At 39.4% G+C, this 25372-nt stretch overlaps 3 non-coding genes across 3 annotated transcripts; 1 reads left to right on the top strand and 2 right to left on the bottom strand.

Annotated features, from left to right (window-relative positions):
- Positions 1-1910: 1910 nt before the first annotated feature.
- On the bottom strand, positions 1911-2048 carry LOC119938815. Its single transcript, XR_005454517.1, has one exon. It is a non-coding gene; the product is annotated as a small nucleolar RNA SNORA7 (small nucleolar RNA).
- A 15138-nt stretch (positions 2049-17186) lies between these two features.
- Positions 17187-17328, bottom strand: LOC119938858. The gene has a single exon (XR_005454555.1). It is a non-coding gene; the product is annotated as a small nucleolar RNA SNORA7 (small nucleolar RNA).
- A 60-nt stretch (positions 17329-17388) lies between these two features.
- Positions 17389-17526, top strand: LOC119938883. The gene has a single exon (XR_005454578.1). It is a non-coding gene; the product is annotated as a small nucleolar RNA SNORA7 (small nucleolar RNA).
- The last annotated feature ends 7846 nt before the right edge of the window (positions 17527-25372 follow it).

Here is a 25372-nt window from a genome sequence, read left to right as displayed (position 1 = left end):
TAGGGGCTCAAATGTATAATAGTATTGAATTGTAAGTGAAAGAATGTCTTTGTTTTTTTAAAAAAAATCATTCATTCATATGAAAACGTTTGTATTTAATTATCATCCTAAATGAAATTCTCTGCTATTCTGCTATGAAATCTTCAGTCTCCAAAGAGAGTACTTTGTCCAAGTGCTTGGGTTCACTGCAATTTTTAGGATGCTATTCTAAGGGAGTACTTCTAGTCTGGATGGCTTGAAAATTATTGAGCTATTTTTCCTTCCAAAATACATACTGACCCCCAGGGTTCCGCATTGCTTCTCCTTCAACAAAACTCTTAGTAAAATAATGTTCAAAAGCAGATGCTATACAAACTCCCAAACAAAACTTTTCAGAACTTGATTGGATTACATGGCTGAGTATTTGCTGCAATTTATTTTATCCATTTATTGTTTTGAAGGGCATGACATCTTGGCTATTTACGGGAAGTGTGATTTTTTTTTTTTTCAGAACAGACCGTGGTGAATGATTGGAAATAAATCAAAATAATGAAAAATAAGGCAAACATCAATGCTGCCCTCTGCCCTACCTAAACTAGACGTTAGTTTGCCTTTGGGTATGTTGTTAGGCTTTTATGAAAATAAATGGAGGTTTCAGGGCTAAAATAAATAGTACAACCCTTTATTAATATATCTTCTGTAATGGTACTCACTAGGATAGGTTTCTAAAGCAGTGACTTTAATCACAGTGCATTTCATGATCAAAAATACAGTCTCTTGCCTTTCAAAGCCATTGTGGATCTAGATTTTTAAAAGCGTTATAAATCTGTCCACTTCAGCCATTGATCCGGGCTTTTGCGACCATTTTCTCCTCTTCATCCTCCAAGCTCTATCTGCTTGCTTACCTCAGAAATGATAATGCTTACTATCCCTCATTTCTCCTGTTGGGGTCCTTACAAGTGATTTCTTCCCAGTTCTCCTCTGAAGTGGAATTTATCCTTTATTCATTATGTAACCTCTTTTTCAAATCTCCAATGAAAATGTTTTCTTTCTGGGTGAAAAATAATTGTGCAGTCATTCTCTCCCTAGGGTTATGTAAATGAATTGAGCCTAAATTGAGGAATTATACCAACTTCCTGCTATTCCATTTTTTCCAAATATTGGGAAGAGGGTTCTGTGTACACCTGTCCTCTGGTCTGAACTCTCTGGTTGCGCGATATAGGGTGGCGAAAGGAGCAGTACAGGTTACTGGGAATCTTTCCTAATCCATCCCCTTTACAGTTGGTCTTAAGTTGGTAACTCAAAAAAACACAGTTCTTAGCTGAACATTACAAATAGCTGAAAAACCTAAGAAATTGTACTTTTTCCATACCACAACATTTCCATAAGTCTAGTATCTACCCCGGTGCTTAGCACACAGTCAACACTTAAAGAATAGTATTATCACTGTTATCACTATTGTTATCATTATTATTATTGTTATTGTGCAAGTAACATCGGACTGTGGGCACACAGCTTTCAATCACGTAGTGTGGACTAACATTACAGTGAGAAGAAAAAAATATACATCTACCTAAAATCTGTCAGGCACTGTAATTTGGAAAATTCCTGTGAATTTGGGCAGGGAGATTTTGGGGGAATCTTGTCTTATACTGTCAAGTCATTTCCGACCCATAGCGACAGCACGGACACATCTCTCACCAAATGCCCCGCTCTCCATCTGCAAATGTTGTGGTAGGGTATCCATAGAGTTTTCTTGGGAAAATTACAGAAGTGGTTTACCGCTTCCGCCTTCTATGCAGTAAACTCAAGTCTCCACTTTCAACAAAATTACTGAAATGGTTTACCACTGCCGCCTTCCATGCAGTGAACTCAAGTCCCCAACTTTGACTCTCTCCCATGTTGCTGCTGCCCAGCCTGGGTGAGTTTTGACTTGTAGCAGATTGCCTTCCATTCGCTAGCCACTGCCCAAGCTAGAAATGGAATGGGTAGGCCTCTGCTTGACTCTCCCTCCCGTAGCAGAGACCAGTAGAGTACTAGAAACTCTCCAGGTGCGACCCTGAGAGAAGTTGGGGGAATAGATGAAAGGAAATAAGAGCTGTAGTTCTGAAAGCATGCATATGTATTCATTCTGAACATAAACAATTCTCATTTTGTGTTAGGATTTTCTTTGTTTTCTTTCAGTGAGTTATGATCATCACAATGGTTATAGATGACTGAAATTAAATAGCCTATAAAGAGTGCATTTAGTCTTCCAGTGAATCTCATTTAGAAATCATCTTGGATGATCCTTCACAGAGTAAAAATGAAGGGATTTTTTATGCATGATCCTTTTATTTGTTGACAGAAAGATTTATTTAACTACGCATGCAATGGCTTCCAACAGTTCTCACTCTAAATACACCTGCACTCTGCTTGGTGCAAGAATCAAACCTTTTCCCATCTGTCTCAAAAGATTTCTTCTTTTTTATGTAAATATGTGGTAGCAAATCTATCAAATCCACCTCCCCAGCATTCTTTGCTCAAAGGTTTATCTATCTCAACCAGCTAAGTGTCTCATACAGTAAATGGCAGTTTTGGCAAAATCATTTAAATCTATTTTCAAAATGAAGTGCATGGTGTGATTTAAGATAAGATTTTTTTTACAGTAAGCATAAATAAAATGAACGTTTCTTTGACTTTTCTGAAATGTTAAAGCATTTACATCCGTATGCCATAGTTAGATTTAGTGAGAAATATGTTTCCTTTCCATTTTTTTGTTTTCCACGATTAAAATGTTTGGAGTCGTTCTACTGTGCTTGAGGACTGTAAAATTTCCACTTAATGCACATTTTTTGTTTAAAAAAAACCACCTTGATCTTTCTTCAGGGATTCTAGGATAATTATAAAACATGAAACTCCCAGCAAATGCTGCAGGAATGCATGGTTTCCTCCTCTGAACATTCAATTGCTCCAGTATAAAAAAAACTTCTTGGCTATTATCAGATGGAAGTTATTTTAGGTGTGTTGTCTGCCAGGAAAATCAGTAGCTACATCGGCATGATATCTACCTTGATTTTCTCTTGGTTATTCGGCGTAGTACCAAAAAAAAGATTTCAGAGCCCCAACAAATAGAATTAATAATTACTAATGATCTTGCCTCCTTTATACACTTTGCTGTACCTTCTCTTTGTTTGCCATCAGGATTTTAGGATTAGAAATTAACATATAAATGATATATGGAGAAATCAGCAACAAACATTATTATTGGTAGTGGCTAGCACACAGTTTCAGATGAACATAAATTTCTAAGCAGTTTGTTTTCTTAGTCACCCAAAAGCATACTCAGAAGCACTTGTTCTTCAAGCTTGGAGGTCTTGCCGGTGGAATAAATGATAAATTGGCAGCAGACTACTTAGTGGTTTAAGAAACAGACCAAAGATTTAGAGGATGAGAAATATAATCGTACCTCCACCTCTTCTTTCAGCATGACTTTAGGCAAGTCATTATCATTAACAAATATTTCTTTGGCAACTACAGTGTGCATGACAAATGTACTAGCAGTGTGGCTCAGTGGACAGAGCATGGGCTTTGGAGCCAGAGGTCATGGGTTCGAATCCTGGCTCCGCCACATGTCTGCTGTGTGATCTTGGGCAAGTCACTTAACTTCTCGGAGTCTCAGCTACCTCATCTGTAAAAAGGGGGATGATGACTGTGAGCCCCACGTGGGACAACCTGATCACCTTGTATCCCCCCAGCTCTTAGAACAGTGCTTTGCACATAGTAAGTGCTTAACAAATGCCGTTATTATTATTATTATTATTATTACTAGGGATTAGGAGGACAGAGTTGAGGGTGAGGGGTAAAATCCTTGCCATAAAAGAAGTTTATATTTGAGTAACCTTTCTGCATACTATAGGACTCCATCTAATGTCTCCATCCAGAATTCAGAGTGACGCCTACAAAACAAAAAAGCTAAAGGCATTTTAAAGTTATAATATATTCAAGACAAATTGGCAATAAAATAACATGTCCAATGCAATCATGTGATTCTTTGAAGAGTAATAGTATTCAAATCCTATCGTTGATGGAAAAAGAACCTTTTTCGTCATACTTTTGCTTGCCAAGATCCCAGAGAATTTGCAATATTAATGCTACTTATACTTCATTCTTATCGGTCTATCTCCACTTAGTTAACGAGCCCCTTGTGGGACAGGTACTAATTTCTGAATATATTAACTGTATTTATCCCAGAATTTAGCATGGTGTTTGGCATATATTATTAGACCGTTGGTTAGGAAGTTGGCTGGAGTTCCAGGGAGAAGGGAGAATGTGAGTAACCGTTCAGCTGCAAAATAATCAAGAGAGAGGTTAGGTGAACAGGTTGGCTTGAAAGTAATGAAGAGTGTGATCAGGGGAGTAGCCGGAGAACAAGCTGATGGACTGGTTTAAATCCAATGGTCAGGGGCTTCTGCTTTATGTGGAGAGAAATTCAGAGCCACTTAAAGTTTCTAAAGAGTGGCCAGAGGTGTGCAAAATGAAGTTCTAGAACAGTGATCTGGACAGGACAGCGAATAAAGGATTGGAGAGGGATTCAATCTATCATATTCATTGAGGCTTCCTGTGGATTGAGAACTGTACTACTAAGCCCTGAGAAAATACCGTGTCACCGATTTGGTAGGTTCTCTGCCGACACTGGGAAACAGGGAGATGAGCTTGGAGGCTGATGTGCTAGTAGAGCCGGGATATATCTTAAACATTAATGAATTCCTCTCATAAAAATGGATGAAAATTGATCATGTGTGACTTTGAGTTGCAAAGATCTGCACAATTATATAAATTAAATTCTTAAAAAAAGTAAATTGCAACATTAACCTTTTGGAATTACAATTTAATTATTCTCCATGCAGCAGTTCACAATTATGCACACTTTTTTGGAATTAATAAGTCATTTCTTTTAATTGCTTAAAAGGCATTAGGAGTTCTGATTTCCACAAGTTTAGAAACACATCATATTTTTGGAAACAGGCACCACTTCAAAATACTTCTTCGTCTCTAAAATAACATGTTCAAAAAGCCTCTCCAACTTTTCAATTAAAGAAAATTTTGAAGGTTACATTATGACTTCACAATATTTTATGTAGTACACTGAATAAGGCAATATATTTCAAAGTTCTGATTTAACTTGTAATTTTGTATGTAACATCCTTGTAATACTATAAAATTAAGTATTTCAAATGCAGTCCTTCAGAAACAAAATGGAGCGAAAGATTTTGATAAATGCAGTTGCAAAAACACAACTCAGCTTCCAGTTTACATCTCTCAAGATCAAGGAAATAAAGGGATATATTGGGAGAATCTCACCTGATGCTAAATGTCAGAAAATGTATAGATTATCCATGTTAAATTTGCCTACATCAAATTTACAGAATTATCAATCATGTTCCAGTATTTTACAAACAGGAATTATTGATTCTGCCACAACTCCTTCTCCACAGGGCTGGACTGCAGCATGGCCTAGTGAAAGTATGGGAGTCAGGAGACCTGGGTTCTAATCCTGGCTCCACCACTTGCTTGCTTTGTCACTGGGCAAGTTGCCTAACTTCTCTAGGACTCAGTTTCCTCATCTGTAAAATGGGGATGAAATACCTGTTCTCCCTCACTGTTATACTGTGAGCCCCATGAGGGACAGGGTCTGTCTGAATTTTCTGATTTTATCCCCCCCACCACTTTGCATAGCACTTGCACATAATAAGTTAACAAACACTGCAATTATCAATTATTATTTTTATTGTTATGATTATTATCGAACCTTTTCCTCAAACAGACCTCATTTTCTACCTGGAGCAAAATGTCTTTTAAAAGACTCCTGAGAAACCTCAGAGAAGTGTCATGGGCTCATGTGACTCGATATAACCCATTTTAAGAGTCATAAAAAAAGCTCCTCCTTGAACATTCCCAAGCACTTAGTACAGTGCTCTGCACACAGTAAGCACTCAATAAATACAATTGAGTGACTGAATGAACGTGGCTTCAGTCAAATGAGCAGCAATTGGAGGATATTCACACTCAATTGTTTGCTGTTTGGATTCACAAAGCTTTATTCAAAGTATAATATGAAAGCTGTATATTGGAAGATAATTTTCTCCCTAGAAGGGCTCCATGAAGTTGACAAAATGCCTAGCGTTTCCTCTTTGTCATGGTTCATATTATGCTGCAGAGCGACAGACATTCTAAATATACTTTGGTTTTTTAGATTAAAGGTGGGCCTTTAAAACATGTGTTTGATTTTAGTTCAAGATAAAGGGGATATTTGATGATGATATCACTGACATAATTGAGAAGCAGCATGGCCTAGTGGAAAGAACAAGTGGAAAGGCCTGGGAGTTGGGCAACCTGGGTTCTAATCCTGGTTCTGCCAATGTCCTGCTGTGTAATTGTGCAATTCACTTAACTTCTCTGTGCCTTCTACCTAGACTGTGAGCCCCATGTGGGACAGAGACTGTGTCCAACCTGATTAACTTGCATCTTTTCCAGCACTGAGATTAGTACTTGGCATATAGGAAGTATTTGAGTACCATAAATCATAATTAATAGTACTAATAACAATAATAAAAATTAAAATACATGCAGATATATCTCAGCGCTGTTTTCACAGTGATGCATTTCATCATTTCATCTTCCATTATATAATAATAATAATAATGGCATTTGTTAAGTGCTTACTATGTGCTAAACACTGTTCTAAGCACTGAGCACTGTTCTAAGCACTGATATATATATATATATATGTATATATATGATATATAGGTATAGCTATAGATAGCATGGCATAGTGGATAGAGCACGGGCCTGAGAGTCTGAAGCCATGGATTCTTATCCCAGCTCAGCCACTTATCTGCTGTGTGACCTTAGGTAACTCACTTCACTTCTCTGGGCCTCAGTTACTGCATCTAAAGAATGGGGATTGAGACTGTGAGCCCCACATGGGACAGAGATTGTGTCCAACCCGATTTGCTTGTACCTCCCCCAGTGCTTAGTACAGTCTCTGATACATAAGTGCTCAACAAATACCATTGTTATTAGTAGTAGTAGTAGTATCAGAATACAAATAGTTTCTGCTGGAAGCACAAATTTTCCAAAGTTAGTTTGGATTTTGTAAACTGAGTTTTCAGGTATATTGGTTTGAATTTGCCTATATGATGAATTTAAAAATCCTGATTAGATAATTCCTAGTTATTACATAAATTCAGTAAGCCTTGCTACTGGAATTTTTTAGCTTGATTTATGATATGATCATAAGCCCTTTTAAAATAAATGGTTTTTGAAGATACAGGTTGGTTTAAGATATACGACTTAGAGGACTTCTGTCCCTCCTATGGCTGAGTTAAATTGATTTTAATCTGATCCACAATAAGCACTGATTAAGGTTATTTATAATCTCCTACTGTGATTGCTTTGAAGATAGTTCTGGGAAACAGTAGAGATCAAGGCAATGAGTGGGCAAGCTGAGCTTTTCATGAGCTGGTCATTATTTGAAATCTAGCCCATAATGGAAGTGAGGAAAAGTGGTTACCATCTGTTGATTGGTTAGCGGCCAATTTTAAATGAATTGGTGGTCTGAATTCCACCCACTACCTAGTAAGCTAGGCCTTGTCCCATAAACCTGCAATGGAGTGGCACTAATTGCATCCTCCTTGGTGGTCTAAGCAGGAAAATAAATGATTGTTGCAGCTCAGCAGAGTTAACTCATACCATTGTCCAGTGTAATTCCTACAGGGAAAGTCATGGTAGAAAGAGCTGCTGGGTACAGAAGGCACAATTGAAAATACTTCCATAAAAAAAAAATCCCTGAAAATCAAAGGGATTCTTTTGTTTGTCCCAAGAGGAGAAAATTTCCCACTTCATTTGCTCTAATGATTAATTCACGATGTAACAAGAAACATGCTTGAGATGGTCTTCGGCATTTTCTGTTGTCTTGGTAATCATTCCTGGTTCTAAATAAGGCCATTCCAATTTTTTTTTCCTTGATATTGTCCCATATTTCATCTTTGAAAAATGTTTTGTCTTTTTCTCAAAATGTTTCCTATATGTTCCAAAATAATGAAATGATTTAAGCTCTTAGTAAAATGCAAACCTCTCACTTTCCCTGTCATCCATCACTCATGATGGCATTCACAGATGCCACTTAATGAGAAATATTCTTCCAGAAATACCATCTGGAATCTTGACAGAGTCATTGGCAGCTAGGAAAGAACTGACACTATTCCAGAGTTCCTCATCTGGTGAGTGACATGAAAAGCTGTATTCTCTGTCCTGTTGTTATTTAACATTACCCCGCCTTTGATTTTGAAGAAATGATGAGTTTGCAATTGCAGCAGGCCAGATTCCCAGTCTCTGCACTAAGCCCAACTCTTTTCGCAGACTAATGGATAAGAACTTGTTGAAGTGACGCAGCTTGGCCTAGTGAAAAGAGCAGGGTCCTGCAAGCCAGGGGCCCTGGGTTCTAATCCTGGCTTTGCCATTTGCCTGGTGTGCGTCCTTGGGCAAGTCACTTAACTTTTCTTATCCTCAGTATGCCCCTCCGTAAAATGGGGATTCAATACCTCTCCTTCCTCCTTGCTTGGTCTGTGAGCCCCATGTGGGACAGGGACTGTGTCCAATTTGATTGAGTTGTATCTACCTTAGCACTTAGAACAGTGTGTGACACACAGTTGAGAAGCAGCATGACCTAGTGGAAAGAGCAGAGGCCTGGGAGCCAAAAGATCTGGGTTCTAATCCCATTTCTACCACTTTTCTGCTGAATGACCTTGGGCAAGTGACTTAACTTCTGTCCAAGGACTCTGCTCTCTCTCTCTCTTTCTCTCTCTCTCTCTCTCTCTCTCTATATATATATATATATAATATGTATATTACATTCATAGCCTATATATATACAGATGTATATTTGTATAAATTTGTAGATATATATTATAAATATGATAATAATAATTGTGGTATTTGTTAAGCTCTTACTATGTGCCAAGGACTGTTCTAAGCTCTAGGGTAAATACAAGGTAATCAAGGTAATCAAAGTCTTAATCCTATTTTACAGATGAGGTAACTGAGGCACAGAAAAGTTAAGTGAATTGCCCAAGGTCACCCAGCAGACAAGTGGCAGCTGGGACTAAAATCCACATTTTCTGATTTCCAAGCCTGTGCTCTTGCCACTAGGCCATGCTGCTTCTCATATATATTTACGTATATCTGCTTCTCTCTTCACCTCCCCGTTCTCTCCATCTCTTTGTCTCTCAAGATCCAATTGGGAGTTCTGTGAAACCCCCAGTAATCATGACCAAATCAGATTCCCAAGCCAAAGTACTAACAACTGGCAAGACTGGTGGCAGAAAAATACAAAAGCTGAAGTTTCCAAGATCATATTTACAACTCCTGAGGTATGGAGGCGGAAGGGCAAAACTTAATCATTTTATTACCCAAAATGATGTACCTCGTGACTCTCCACATATCTGCCCAAAGACTTTACTTGAAGAAGTGTCTGGACAGAAGAGTTTAGCCTAAGAGTAACCCCAAGTTATTAACCCTAGCTTCCTTTTTACCCAGGTTTAGCTTAAGCAGAGAAAAACAGTCTACCGAATGGAATTTACTAGACTCCCAGAAAATGACAATGCAGCAAAGCCTAGGAAGTTCCCACTGAATTACTTCTTCATAAGGATTTCTCAGACCTGTCCCAGGGGATTGAGCTGTCCCGCTACTGGCAGAGAAGCCAGAATATCCCAATAGCTTCTGGAAAATGTAGATGACCACTCCCTCCCCCCAGAACCATGGATTTTGTAGTCCATGCTTCCTTCCCTACAATCCACTGCCAGTCTGTTTTGAAGGGATTTTAAACCACCTTGCTCTGACTGTGGCCTTGCTCTCTAACTTGTGAATAACTCTGTCCATCAAGCTAAGAGGTGCATACTCAGTTCATCAAATTGCCAATGTTCCAGTACCCTGAGAATCTGTTTGCTCAGCTTGAATAGGAAATAAAAGAAACCAAATGAATTTCTCTTCCATCCTAGGTTATCTTTAAAGCTGAATCTCAAGCAGAACTCGTTCTAACTCTTTTGAAAAAGTAGAATTTACTTATTTAGCCCAATCCCATCACACAGAGCCCTGAAAACTTCAATTGCTTTAATTCTTGCTGCCAATTCTGATATAACTGTGATGTCATAGAGATATCACAATAGCCCTCTGCTTGTTTTTTGGCACAAGCAGGGAATTTCAATTTACAAACTCTCTCCTCTGAGGTATTGAAGACTTGCCACAGTGGAGCAGAAGATTGGTGCTATATACTCACACACCTGGGATCACAAAAGAAACCCTAGAATCCTGGGTTTGTTATTTTCAAAAAGCCCACTTGAGAAATTGTGTTTTCCCCTTTTCTTTAAGTCCTTAATGCACACATGTTGGGAGCCTTTTCACTTGATAGATCAAAAGTGTGTTCTCACAAAAATAGTATTTAGGATAGGTTTGGTGGAGAAATGGATGCTGAATAAAACAATATTAATAATTATGGTACTGAATGCTTCCTATGTGCCAAGCACTGTTCTAAACACTGGGTTATCTACCAGGTTATCCATTTGGCCACAGTCCCTGTCCTACATAGAGCTCACAGTCTAGTTAAAAAGGTGTAGGATTTAGTCCCCATTTTTACAGATGAGGAAACTGAGGCACAGAAAAGTTAAGTGACTTGCCCAAGGTCACAAACTGTTGGTGACAAATATTTAAAGGGAAGTTTGTAACCAAACCTGAAAGTTTTCACTTTTCCATTGTGGCTTCAATTCTGCCGTCCTCATTCCCATATATAACACCATCGTTAATCTGGATACACATTCCCACATCATTTGACTCGGAATTTGTTGTTGAACAAGAATTTTCATGATGCAGTTAAACTTCCCCATCACTGAAAATGTATTATAAAGGATTGATTAAAGCAATTCATGATCATTGAGGACCATTGGTTGATAAGGGGTGGGCAGTGGGAAGCAGCATGGCTTAGTGGAAAGAGCACTGGCCCGGATAGCAGATGTCCAAGTCCTGGATCTGCCACTTGCCTGCTATGTGAACTAAGGCAAGTAAATCAATCAATTAATCAATTAGTATTAATTGAATGCAAACTGTACTGAGTGCTTGGGAAAGCACAGATCAGTAGAGGTGGTAGACATAATTCCTTCCCCCAAGGAGCTTACAGTTACTTAAGCTTAATCAATTAGCTTCTCTATGTCTCAGTTTCTCATTTGTAAAACAGGGATTCAACATTGGTTCTCCATCCTATTCGACTGTGTCCAACCTAATTATCTTGTATCTAGCCCAGTGCTTGGTACAGTGCTTGGCACTAGTAAGCAATCTTACCAATTATGATTAAAATTGTGATTATTATTACCATAATCATCATTATCGTTAGCACTTCATTAAACATTTGGGAGAGTATAGTAGAGTTAGTAGATACGATCCCTGCCTTCAAGGACCTTCTAATCTAGTTTTCAATTCTTGAAGAATATAGTTTAAACAAGACCTTCCAGAATTCTAATGAGGCTTCAGATCATAGTAGTCACCAGTAGACATGATTTTTGCAGCACACAAGATACAGAATTGCAGGGAACATCAGACCTCTACGTAGTGTTCATAGGATTTTGACACTAGCAATAAACTTGGGTTTCTGGCAACTATTTAAAAAGCTTGCCTGCCTTGAAAATTTGATCAGAATCCATTCATTCTTTCAATCATTTTTAGAGAGTGCTTATTGTGTGCAGAGCATTGTACTAAGTGCTTGGGAGAGAACAAAATCCTCAAAGCCTTCCATAACTATATGATCGGTTGCATCCGAATTAGAAAACCTGTACCAAGTCTTTTCTCTCTAACCAAAGGAGCGGAACAGGGCTGAGAATCTGATTCAGTCTTGTTTCACTGGACTCTGTAGCGCTCTGTAGAATGTCACAAGAATCGCAAAGCTATTATCAGAAGTTGATTCCCATCATATGCCAAGGATAGGATTCCTATCACACGATTCCTGTCAAACTTTTGGAAGTGATTGTTTATTCAAAGCTTTCCGTGCATTTTGCTTCTTTCTGTGACCTGTGAATGATTTCATGTATTTAAATTTTATAACACTAGGAAATATTTAAAGAATTCATAAAATTTAAGTACAGTATAATTAATTGTGATTTAATGTACTATTTATAATTGTATAAATAGCACATTTGTATTTCTGTACTTGACACTAGTGCTTTTAAGTCTATTTTGAAATCACTCTTATTTTCTTTCTCCTATTCCTGTAACCTCCCAACACCCACAACAAACAAAAAATAATACTCCATTTGACATTGACATTTGCCTGAATTTCCATGGGGGTCGAGCAATGTCAGTCATCCAGGTGTATTTACTGGACACTTCCTGTCTACTTTTTTTGTTGTCTGTCTCCCCCTTCTAGACTGTGAGCCTGTTGTTGGGTAGGGACTGTCTCTATATGTTGCCAACTTGTACTTCCGAAGCATTTAGTACAGTGCTCTGCACACAGTAAGCGCTCAATAAATACGATTGAATGAATGAATGAACAGAGCACTGTACTAAGCATTCGGGAATACTACGGTATAAATGTCACTGAGTTTATGGGTATCTGATCAGTACAAAGCACTGCACTAAGTACTTGGGCAAGTACTGTGACTGTGAGCCGACTGTTGGGTAGGGACTGTCTCTATATGTTGCCAATTTTTACTTCCCAAGCACTTAGTACAGTGCTCTGCACATAGTAAGCACTCAATAAATACGATTGATGATGATGATGATGATGATGATGAGTAGAATAGAATCAGTAGACCAGATCCCTATACATGAGACATTTACAATCTAGCAGACTGATAGATGCTTTCTGAGACCTAATAATTTGTTTTACTGTGTAAATAGGAGAGATATTACTTTAAGTACAAATATTTCTGTGGGAAAAATTGGAATAAATCAAACCATAAAAAGCAAAATTAACCTTTCCCTTATGAGTAAGAGTACTGAGCTATAAGGAAAATGCTGAAGACATATTTATGTTCTAGTAATGTTTATAAGATTGTTTTATGTTGCCATTTAATTGATTTATCAACTGCATTGTCATTCGATTATCACTGGCCTCCAAAGACCTGTATTTTTAAATTAGCTGGAAGTCTCTCTGGGTTCATTTGTGGTTAATTAATAATCAGAACACTTTCAGTGAGGACTAACAAGAGTTGACACCAAATGACTTCTAAAAAAATATTAAGCCCGTTTCTTCAATATCTGTGGGCAAGTTCAGGTCCGTTGACTTGATTGGAGCAAAGTAAAGCAGTCAATTGATCAGTGATATTTGTTGAGCACTTACAGTGTGCAAAGCATTGTAATAAGCACTTGGGAGAATACAATATGATGAATCTGGTAAACAATCTAGAGAGTGTGACAGGTACATATCCATAGTTTATTTTAAATTCTAAGTGCTGTGGGACTGAAGCTGGGGTGATTATTAAGCTCTTTGTGGGCAGGGAATGTGTCTATCAACTATGTTATATTGTAGTCTCCCAAGCACTTAGTAAAGGGCTCTGCACCCAGTAAGCACTAAATAAATATGATTGATTGCTATCCAGTGCTTAAAGTGTAAAGCTACAAGTTCATAGATGGTGCTCAAGGGGGAGGATGCAAAGGAATTGGGGAAAAGAGGGCTTCCACATGAAAACAACCCTCACAGTCAACTCTCTTGCATCATGTCCTACAAAACTCTAGACTTACAATATTCCAGGCAATTCAAAGTGTGAGGATATCATGTGTAAACTTGTTTTGTGCGGGGAACATGCCTTCCAAGTTGGTTGTATTGTACCTTCCCAAGCACTTACTAGAATGCTCTAGACACAGTAAGCACTCAGTGCTTACTGAGGATGATAATAAGGATAATGTTGCTTATGATGATGATAGTGATGATGACAATGGAATTTTTGTGACGTGCATGGAGGAAAAAGTAAAAAAAAATAAATGTGAAATGTGCATCAACCTGTGGAGACAGAGCAGTGGATTGCTCACATGGATTTGAAATCTGAACTTGTTTTTCCACTTGTCTATGCTGTGCCTTTTCACATTATCAATCAATCAGTGCGAGGTATTGAATGTGCACTATGTGTAGAGCACTGCACTAAATGCATGGGAGAATACAATTCAGTAGAGGTTGGTAGACAAATTAATAATAATAATTGTGGTATTTGTTAAGCATTTCCTGTGTGCCAGGCACTGTACTAAGCTCTGGGGTAGATACAAGTTTGTCAGGTGGGATACAGTCCTTGACCCTGCATGGAGCTAACAGTTTTACAGATGAGGTAACTGAGGTACAGAGAAGTAAGGTGACTTGCCCAGGCTCACAGAGCAGACAAGGGGCAGAGTCAGGATTAGAACCCAAGTCCCTCTGACCCCCAGGACCATCCTCTACCCACTAGACCAAATCTTCATGACCCCACGTCTCCTCACAGACCCTAAATATTTCACACTCTCACTCAATTAAGGTATGACTTAACCTTAACATTAGGATCCAAAGGACCTGAAAACGGTTTTTTCTTAAACCTTACGTCAGTACATTTGGATGTAGTTTAAATGTGCGGTCTAAGTATTGTGCAGTCAGATGACGACTGCAGTATTGGCAGAATAAGCACATTGTTGCAAGCTCCTGACATTACTGAATCCAAACAGCTCTGGGGTATGGAAAAGCAGCAAGAGCAGTATCTGTTAAAGAAGGCATATGGAAACCCTGAAGCTTCTGTTAGGATGTTAGAGTGAAACAGCGTTTTCAAGACCATCTGGGTCCATATGTTCAAGGGTACGTCCATGGCAAGTCAACTGTCCCAAAGAAAGCTACTTGAAATGTAATGGAAAATCTGAAAGCGTGCCTGTTGGAAAGAAACTGGGTCTGGGTTTTAATCCTAGCTCCACCACTTTCCTGCTGTGTGACCTTGGGAAAGTTATTTAGTGTCTCTGTGCCTGTTTCTTCAACCGTAAAATGGGGTTTCAGTTCCTGTCTTCCTTCCTACTTTGATTGTCATTCCCATGTGTGACAGGGACTGTGTCCGACCTGATTTACTTGCAACCACCCCAGCACTTAGAATAGTACTTGACACAGAATAATAATAATAATAATAATAATAATAATAATAATAATAATGATATTTGTTATGTGCTTGCTATGTGCCAAGCACCGTTCTAAGCGCTGGGGTAGATACAAGCTAATCAGTTTTTCCCACATGGGGCTCACAGTCTTAATCTCCATTTTACAGATGAGGTAACTGAGGCACAGAGAAGTTAAGTGGCTTGCCCAAAGTCACACAGCAGATGAGTGGCAAGCTGGAATTAGAACCCACCTCTTCTGACGCCCAAGCCCGTGCTCTTTCCACCAAGCCATGCTGCTTCTAGTAATCACTTACAAATACCATTATTATTATTACCATCATTATTATCATTACTGAATCGGGGGTGAACAATGATTTGTGTTCAGAGTTCAGTGACTAAAGAGGCAGTTTGTTAAAGTGGAAAGAGCATGATACTTGAAGTTCGGAAACCTGGATTCTAGTCCCAGACCAATCAATGGTATTTATTGAACACTTGCTGTGTGCAAGAGCACTTTACTAAGCGCTTGGGGACGAGTATGATACAACAGAGTTGGTAGCTATACTCCCTGCCCACACTGGACAGAGGCTTGTCTGAGTCAATGCTTCTCTACCTCTCCTTAGCCTTAGTGAAGAGTTTGTCACAATGTAAGTACTCATCAAATGCTTTATTAATAATGTGGAAAACACAGCAGAAACCTCAAATCAGGGCAAATGCTGAATACTGATAACAGTCAAATGAAAATAGTGTCTAGTGGAAGAAATCTTAGCAGCAGTGGACAGCCAATTAAGAAAGTTTTAGCCTCATGGCTCTTCTGCATCTCACAGAGTCACCCATACAGGCATCTCCTTAATAATAATTGTGGTATTTAAGTGCTTACTATGTGCCAAGCAATCTACTACATTTTTAGATAGATACAATCAGGATAGATATGTTCCCAGCCCAAATGAGACTCAGCGTCTAATGGTTGTGAGGGCAAGGAGAGAGAACAGGAATATATTCCCCATTTTACAAATGAGAGAAGAGAGGCACAGACAAGTCAAGCGAATTGCCTGAGATCACATAGCAGACAAGTAGTGGAGCTGAGAATAGAACCCAGGCATCCTGATTAAAAGCCTAAGCCCTTTTTATTTGGCCGTGCTGCTTCCCTACTTAAAGATGAGGATTGATGAAGTTTGGTAACAATGGAACATCAAAGTCCATATCAATTTGAATTTCTATTAAGTTAAGCGGGTGTCCAAACTTTTATTTGGTTGAAACTAGTCTCTTGAGCAGTTTCCCCAGCATGACTGGTAATAATACCATACAGCACAGATCAGGATGAGAGTATAAACAGTCAGCTCACTTGCAATGAAGCACGCTAAGAGCACATCTTCACTGAGCAGGGACATGTGAGGAGAATGGATGACAGCAGGATTCTCAAGAAGGTGCTCTGTGGGGAATAAAAAAGGAGCAAGGAAAGGTAGGGAAAACATTTACAGACATTATAAAGGACAGTCTCAAAAAATATCATATAACGATGGACTTAGGGAAACGTATCAACAAACGGTTGAGTCTGAAGAGCATCAATCAGGACAGCAGTGTGTCACTTTTCAGCAGCAACCCCAGGCATGTTGAGATACAAAGGCTTTCTGGGAAACATCAAAAGATCCTACAAGCAGCCAAAGTATCAGCATAAAATTGAATTAACCTTTAGTGTACACAGCATGCAATGAATGGGCAACCACAGTTGGGACTTTTAAGTCAGAGCCACATTTGTTGACGAAGTCTTGCAATCAGTTGGGTTATCTGGAAAAATGAAGGGCAATTCCATATACTGCATAGAACTAAATTGTGGGCAGGGAATGGGTTTTACCAACTCTGCTATTGTCTTATGCAGTCGGGTCATCTCCGATCCATAGCGACAATACAGATACATCTCTCCCAGAACACACCACCTCCGTCTGCAATCATTCTGGTAGGATATTCATAGAGTTTTCTTGGTAAAAATACAGAGGCGGTTTACCATTGCCTCCTTCCGTGCAGTGAACTTGAGTCTCTGCCATCTACTCTCTCCCGAGACTCTGCTGCACAGGGGAGTTTTGACTCGTAGCAGATTGCCTTCCATTCACTAACCACTGCCTAAGCTAGGAATGGAATGGGTAGGCCTCTGCATGACTCTCCCTCCCATAGTCGAGACTGGTAGAGTATTAACTGGAAACTCTCCAGGTGTGACCCTGAGAGGGAAACTTTGGTATTCTGTAATAATAAAGCTGATATTTGTTAAGTGCTTCCTATGTGCCAAACACTCTTTCAGGATCGCACCTGGAGAGTTTCCAGTACCCTACCAGTCTTGGCTATGGGAGGGAGAATCAAGCAGAGGCCCACCCATTCCATTCCTAGCTTGGCCAGTGGCTAGTGAGTGGCAGGCAATATGCTACAAGTCAAAACTCCCCTGTGCTGGGCAGCAGCAGCATGGGAGAGAGTCGAAGGTGCAGACTCGAGTTTATGGTGTGGAAGGAGGATATGAATAGACTGCCAGAACATTTGGAGATGGAGGTGGGGGGTTGTAGGAGAGATGTGTCCGTGGAGTCACTATGGGTCAGAAATGACTCGACAGTATAAGACAAGACAATGTGCTACGCACTGTGGTAGATACAAGATAATCAGGTCCCAAATGGGGCTCAGTCTGAGAAGGCGGGAGAACAGGTATTGAACCCCCATTTTGCAGATAGGTGAACTGAGGCACGGAGAAGGTAAGTGGCTTGCCCAAGGCCACACAGCAGAAATGTGGCAAAGCTGGGATTAGAACCCAGATCCTCTTATTTCCAAGACTGCTGCTTCTCTTGGACTCTCCCAAGCACTGTGTGCACTGCACACGGTTTGTTTCTCAATAAGTATGATTGATTGTAAATTATGATAGATTCCACCATGACTCTGTAGGATGGTGGGAAATTGCCGCAGAATAGATTTGATGGGGTTTTTGACCATCATTTTACTTCCCTCTCCTAAACTTCCTTTTCAAGTCTGCAAAGAAAACTGTGAATAGCTGACTTCAAAAATGGGATTAAACAAAAAAATCTATGATTTAAAGTGTTGTACATCTGAAAAGAAATATTGCAATGTTAGCAAAGCTATCCTGAAATCGTGGGTATTTTTGGTTTCCCAAAGGTGGGAAAAAACATCTAGGACTTTCTTAGTTGAACATTTCTAATTTTTCTCTACAGTGTGAATACTAAGCCGACATAAATAAGCAGTTTTGCAGAATAATTGACTATCTTCTGCCTACCAGCTATAAACTATACTTTTAATTTACTCTATTCCTTATTCACTTTTTGATGTAACAGTTCAATAGGGGTTTAATTCCTTTTCCCAGGCTTACCCTTTTATCATGTTTCTAATTACCTAGCCTAATTGTTCTGAACCTGCATGAGCTTGTGAGTTTTCAAAATGGCTTTCTTTAATTATGATTCTTTAGTGAGGAAAATACTGCTGAGATGAATATTGCAAAATCTCTTCAAACTGGCCATCTAATCACACAGTACAAAGGAACACAGAATGAAGTGTTTTCACAAAATGTTTTCAGAACCCAGAGAAAGTAGTGATTTTTAATGTTTCGGAAATGCACCTCATTTAATGAAGGGTTTTGGATCACCAGCTCCAAGACACTAGGAATGAACAATTTCACCATAGAAGCTACAAAATGAGAAGCTAGGGAATCGCTTCCTATCCAAATCAAAGTAAAGCAGGTGTTTGATGCCATTGTCTGGATGATGTAGGAAAATAACCATTTTTTTCAACCAAAATGATTTCTAGAAGGAGTGAAACAAAGGATTTTTTTGGCTGGAATCTTCTGGACTGGATTATCAAAACTCTGGATTTATCATATAATTGCTCAATGTCAGCTTGTTACAGGAAAAATTATAATTAAGAGTAGTAATAGCAATTTTATTTATTGAGTATTTAATGTATACATTACACAGTATTAAGCACTTAAAGTACGAAAGCAAGGGGCAACATTCTCTTGCCCACAAGGAGCTAGCAATCTTACAGGATATCTTCCATTATAAAAACATTTACAGATTAAGAAAAGCAAATGTACAATTGAAAAAGAACTTATTATAATATGTTAAGCCCCTCAAATGTTGGTTTCCACCAGGGCTTTCAAAATATTTATTAAACCTCTATTTGGACAGGTTCAGAGAAATTAGGCTAGGTAAAGAGAGTGCAGGTCATGGGTTCTTATCCTGGCTCCATCACTTGACAGCTCTGTGACCCTGGGCAAGCCACTTCACTTCTCTGGGCCTCAGTCCCCTCATCTGTAAAATGGGGATGAAGACTGTGAGCCCCACATGGGACAACCTTGATGACCTTTTATCGCCCCAGCACTTACAACAGTGCTTGGCACATAGTAAGCACTTCTTAACAAATACCAACATTATTATTATTAATAAGTGCTTAGTATAGGTCGGTATTCTAAGCATTAGGTTAGAAACAAGGTAATCAGATCGGACACAGTCTCTGTCTTACATGGGGCTCACAGTCCCCATTTCACAGATGAGGTGGTAATTGGTGCCCAGAGAATTTAAATGTCTTGCCCAAGGTCACACAGCGAACAAGTTGTGGAGTCAGGATTAGAATCTAGGTCCTTCTGATTCTGCCTCTAGGAGTTGCACCTGGAGAGTTTCCAGGACTCCACCAGTGTCGACTGTGGGAGGGAGAGTCCAGCAGAGGCATATCCATTCCATTTCTAGCTTGGCCAGTGGGTAGCGAGTGGCAGGCAATCTGCTACAAGTCAAAATTTACCTGTGCAGCAGTGGGATGGGAGAGAGTCGAGAGTGGAGACTCAGGTTTACTGTGAGCAAGGAGGCAATGGAAAACCACTTCCATGTTTTTACCAAGAGAACTCCATGGATCCACAACCAGAATGATTCCAGATGGAGGTGGGACATCCTAGGAGAGATTTGTCCATGGTGTCGCTATGGGTCGAACAAGACTCGACAGAGAAAGACAACAACAACCTTCTGACTCCCAGCCCTGTGGTCTTTCCACTAGGTCATGCTACTTCCCTGCATTAAACAAAACCTACCGACTGTGGGACTCAACGTTCTCACTATCCATTTCCTGCTACCCCTGCCACTTTCATCACCCTCCATGTCACAACTTGCACTCTGCTCCTCCAGTTGTACCTCACTCCTGTACTTAATCCATTGCCCTGTCTTTTCCCTTTCAGCAGATTCTTTTCCCATTCATGAAACATCCCCTCCCACTCAAATCTGCCAAACCACATCCCTCCTTGCCTTCAAAGTTGTCATAAGACAGCACCAGTTAAGCAATGGATAACCCTAAGTGCTTGGTAGAGTCAAATGTAGTGTGGTCCTATCCCTGCTCTCAAGGATCTAACAGTAATAATTATACATTTATTAAGTGCTTACTTAGTGTCAGGGAGTAGGATTTAATCCCCATTTTACATTTGAGGAAACTGAGGTACAGAGAATGTAAGTGACTTGTCCAAGTACGTGGACAATTCAAAAGACATTTTTTCCAGAACTGCCTTTATATTGTCTCAGCCCACCATATGCAAAAAGACATCTCATGAAAGTTTTCTTTAATTACAAGATAGCATTGGATGAGCAGGAAGTTTATGCACTCCTGTACCATTCAGACCATATATTTTCATCTCAATATTACTGCAAACTATCTTTGCCAAAAAGAAAGTTGCATTTTTTTAATGGTGTCTGTATAATGCTTACTATGAGTCAAACACTGTTCTAAATGCCGTGGGAAGATACAAATTATTCATTCATATTTGTTGAGTGCTTTCTGTGCAAAACTCTGTACTAATCACTTGAGAAAATACAACACAATAATAGACAGATACATTCCCTGCCCACAATAAACTCAGTTAGGTCAGAAACAGTGCCTTTCCCTCAGGGCCTCACAGTCTAATAGGAGGGAGAACGGGTATTTAATCCTCATTTTACATTTGAGGAAAATGAGACACAGAGAAGTACACTGACTTGCCCAAGGTCACACAGCAAGCAACTGGCAGAATGGGATTAGAAGCCAAGTCTTTCAACTACCAATCCCAAGCTCTTTCATTCATTAGTTCATTCATTCAATTGTATGTTTTGAGCTTTTACTGTGTGCAGAGCACCTTACTAAGTGCCTGGACAGTACAATAACACTAGGCCAAACTGCTTCTTAAGAGAGTTAATTAACACCTGAAAACCCTTTAGTTGTAGGGGTTTTTTTAGCTTTTCTTTCTACAGAAAATGTTCCTGAGTAGCTGTTTTATATTGAAGCTAACACCTCTGACCCCTGAACTGTCCCCAGCGGAAGAGGCCACACATTTTATTTTGTCAGTCAATCAGACTTAGGCTAACATCAAATTATTTCGGTAGCACAGGCAGGTGTTACTCTCAAGAAAAGAATTCACAATCCCTTTCTTTTGTACAGCAGAGAGTTACTAGTTGGGAAGATGTCTATCAGGATATCATGTTCAGAGATGTTAATCCTAAAAGCATTAGTGATTTCCAGGTGATATGTTTCCACTTTGTCACAGATACTGGAAGCATTTTTCCAGTCGCGTTTAGTTGTGCAGTTTTGAAGTACTTGCTACCTGTAGTATCATCATTGAGTGTATGATAGAAATCTATTATTAATCTCATTACCTAGTATCAGAGAGTACTAGACCTCTATGGTTAACCAATTAATTCACTGCTGAGAAATTAATTAGAATGCAGTGAGCTCCACTGAAGGATAATATTCATACTTCACACTGTGACAAGGAGGATTTGAAAATGGTTCTGGAAAAAAACATGGAATTGTTCATCTTAGTTTGATTTCTTCAAATCAGAAGGAAAACATTTGATTAACTTTACACTCCACTCGAGTCCCTTTCCTCTACATTAATGCTGATACTTGCTCAGCGTCTAGCGGTATATCTCATTCTCATCTCATTCATTCATTCAGTTGTATTGAGCACTTACTGTATGCAAAGCACTGTACTAAGCACTTGGGAAGTACAAGTTGGCAACATATACAGACGGTCCCTACCCAACAATGGGCTCACAGTCTAGAAGGGGGAGACAGACAACAAAACAAAACTTGTGGACAGGTGTCAAGTCGTCAGAACAAAGCTAAATGCACATCATTAACAAAATAAATAGAATAGTAAATATGTGCAAGTAAAATAGAGTAGTAAATCTGTACAAACATACAGGTGCTGTGGGGAGGGGAAGGAGGTAGGGTAGAGGGATGGGGAGGAGAAGAGGAAAAAGGGGGCTCAGTCTGGGAAGGCCTCTTGAAGGAGGTGAGCTCTCAAACTGACCTCCTGTGCACGCCCTCCCTTATGCCTGGATCCCCTTTCCACTTCTCATCCAGATGACCACTGCTTCCCCCATCTTCAAGGCCCTTGTTAAATTACATATCCCTCAGGGGAAGCCTTCCCTGATTAATCTCTCATCCACCCACACTAGTGTTCTCCTGCACTTCCACATCATTTAAAAACTTGGTGACACACACCTCACAGATGCAGTTATGCCCATATTTTTATACTCTGTTACTTCCCCCTGTGTCTACTAGAGCATGGCATAGCAGATAGGGCACGGGTCTCGGAGTCAGAAGGTCATGAGTTCTAATCCAGTCTCTGCTACTTGTCTGCTGTGTGGCCTGGGGCAAGTCACTTAACTTCCCTGTGCCTCAGTTACCGCATCTGTAAAATGGGGATTAAGATTGCTAGCCCCACTGTGGGACATGGACTCTGTCCAAGCTGATTTGCTTGTATCCACCCCAGTGCCTGGAACAGTGCTTGACACATATTAAGTGGATAATGATAATAATAATAATATTTGTTAAGCACTTACTATGTGTGAAGCACTGTTCTAAGCTCTGATACTAATTCATGTTCCAGGATTCTTCCATATACTTAGTTTAATGTTGTGCACATTGTAAGCACTAAATGTCAGAGATCACATCAGTATCTGTAGATCTGGTATTCTAGATGCCAATCTTCAGATTAATAGCCGAAATTGATGTGCATGATGGAATCATTCTATCCTTCCCTATCATCACAAAACCCTATGGCTTCGTGTGGGCATTAGCCTAAGTCAAATGAAGGATCAAGTAAGGGATCGAAGGAGGGAGTTTCTCCTCTCAGCACTCCACAGAACACTTTTTAATGGCTTTGGACTAGTAGGCAAATTCCTATTGTTTCTCCTTCCCTAAATCAAAATATATAAAAAACTTTAGTCCCCATTTTGGGGGTTCTGGACAGAGACTGCTGCCCAGATACCATTAGAGTTGATAGGAATTATTTGATCAGAGCTATATGGACCAGTCTTCCTTCTGGATAGATGCACCAGTAAATGATTTATGAAAAAAACAAGAATTTTTAATATTAGGATTTCCCCCACGGCTTTATCTAGGGCTCCCTGAAGCTTGGAGTGTGTTGATTAGGTAGTACAAATGCTAATATTTTTGTGCACCTCTCACCCCTTTCCCAAGAATTTAATTTAAAGTGTCTTCTCAGAATATTTTTGTAGTAAATGTGATTCCTACACTCAGTCCTTATAAACATCTGCATATGTATTTGTATATTCAATTATTCATTTGGCTGTTTCATCTTAAAATATTTGTGTTGCTACCTGTTATTTCATTGTTCTTCCAACTGCTCCAGCTAACTGTAAATCGATTTTGCTTATCCATCTATCTCCCCCATGAAACTGTAAGCTACTTGAGGAAATGGAATATGTCTTGCTTCTTTGGTATTCTCCCAAATGCTTAGTAGAGTACTTTGAACTCAGTGGTATTACAGTAATACGTAGTACAGTGCTCTGCACACAGTAAGTGCTCAATAAATATGATTGATGATACTGTATACACAAATTAATACATTAATACAGTATTAATATACTACTCAATAAAAGCCCCTGATAGATTTTTTAAAATTCCTTAACATTTATCTCTTTCTTGAAATGAAATCTTGTAGACATAATTTATACTCTCTGGAAGTGGGTTCATTTGCTACTGTTGATTTATTTCATCTCATAAATATAAAGCCAAAATGTAGTGGTTCCATGTATTGTGATAACCTCTGAGCTCCTAATAAGGTGTAAGAGCCTCATTGGTCAGGAATCATGTCTACCAACTCTGTTATATTATTTTCCCAAGAGCTAGTGCAATGCTTTGCACACAGCACTTGCTCAGTAAATATCAGTGATTGATTGATTTCTCCAACTCGACCTGTTTATCTTTCTAGGCAGGCCAACCAGCACGGTTAAAGGGAAGCTGAATTTGAGAAAGGCTGCAGAATCATGCAAAAAAAGTTAAGAAAACTTTCTGAGCAATTCATTTTGAGTATTTAGTAATGTACTAAACATCTTTATTTTAGGAAAGGAGCTACATGAGAATAAATGTGGTAGGATAAATCGACATTTGTGAATAGGTCAGCGATCAGTCAGTGGTATTTATTAAGAGCTTTCTGTGTAGAGAGTGCTGTACTAAGCACTCAAGACTGTAAGCTCATTGTGGGCAGGGAATGTGTTTATTGTTACATCGTACTCTCCCAAGTGCTTAATACAGTGCTTTGCACACAGTAGCCCTTGATAAATATGAATGAATAACCTTGGGAGAGCACAACACAATAGAGTTGTTAGGCAGGATTACTGCTCTCAAAGAGTTTACAGTATAGCAAAAGAGATGTTAAAATTAATTAACTGCAGGTAGTGGCAGCAACTGAATATAAAGATTTGTGCATAAGTGCTGGGGGGTCAGGGGTGGGTTGACTATCCAAGTGCTAAAGGGGCTACAGAATCAAATGCATAAGAATCACAGAGAGGAGGGAGAAAAAGATGAGGCCATGAGACGTTAGTCATGGAAGACTTCATGGAGGTAATATGACTTTAGTAGGGTTTGTAAGAAGGAATTCCAGACAGGGCATGGAGGCTGAGCAAGTCTCCCACTCTAGAATGTAAGCTCACTGTTGGCAGGGAGCATGTCTCCCAGCTCTGTTATACTGTATGCTCCCAATCCCTCAGGACAGTGCATTCAATCAATCAATCAATCAATCGTATTTATTGAGCGCTTACTGTGTGCAGAGCACTGTACTAAGCGCTTGGGAAGTACAAGTTGGCAACATAAAGAGACAGTCCCTACCATTGCACACATAAAGCATTCAATAAATACCACTGATTCATTGATGCAGTGCTCTGCACAAAAGTAAACATTCCTAAGTATAATTGACTGGATTGTAATGGGAAGGGCATAGGTTGGAGAAAGAGAGCTAATT

Source organism: Tachyglossus aculeatus, chromosome 16 (genome assembly GCF_015852505.1).
Source record: "Tachyglossus aculeatus isolate mTacAcu1 chromosome 16, mTacAcu1.pri, whole genome shotgun sequence".
Lineage (NCBI taxonomy): Eukaryota > Metazoa > Chordata > Mammalia > Monotremata > Tachyglossidae > Tachyglossus > Tachyglossus aculeatus.
The sequence above is the reverse complement of the archived record's forward strand: the minus strand, read 5'-3'. Positions and strand labels throughout refer to the sequence as shown.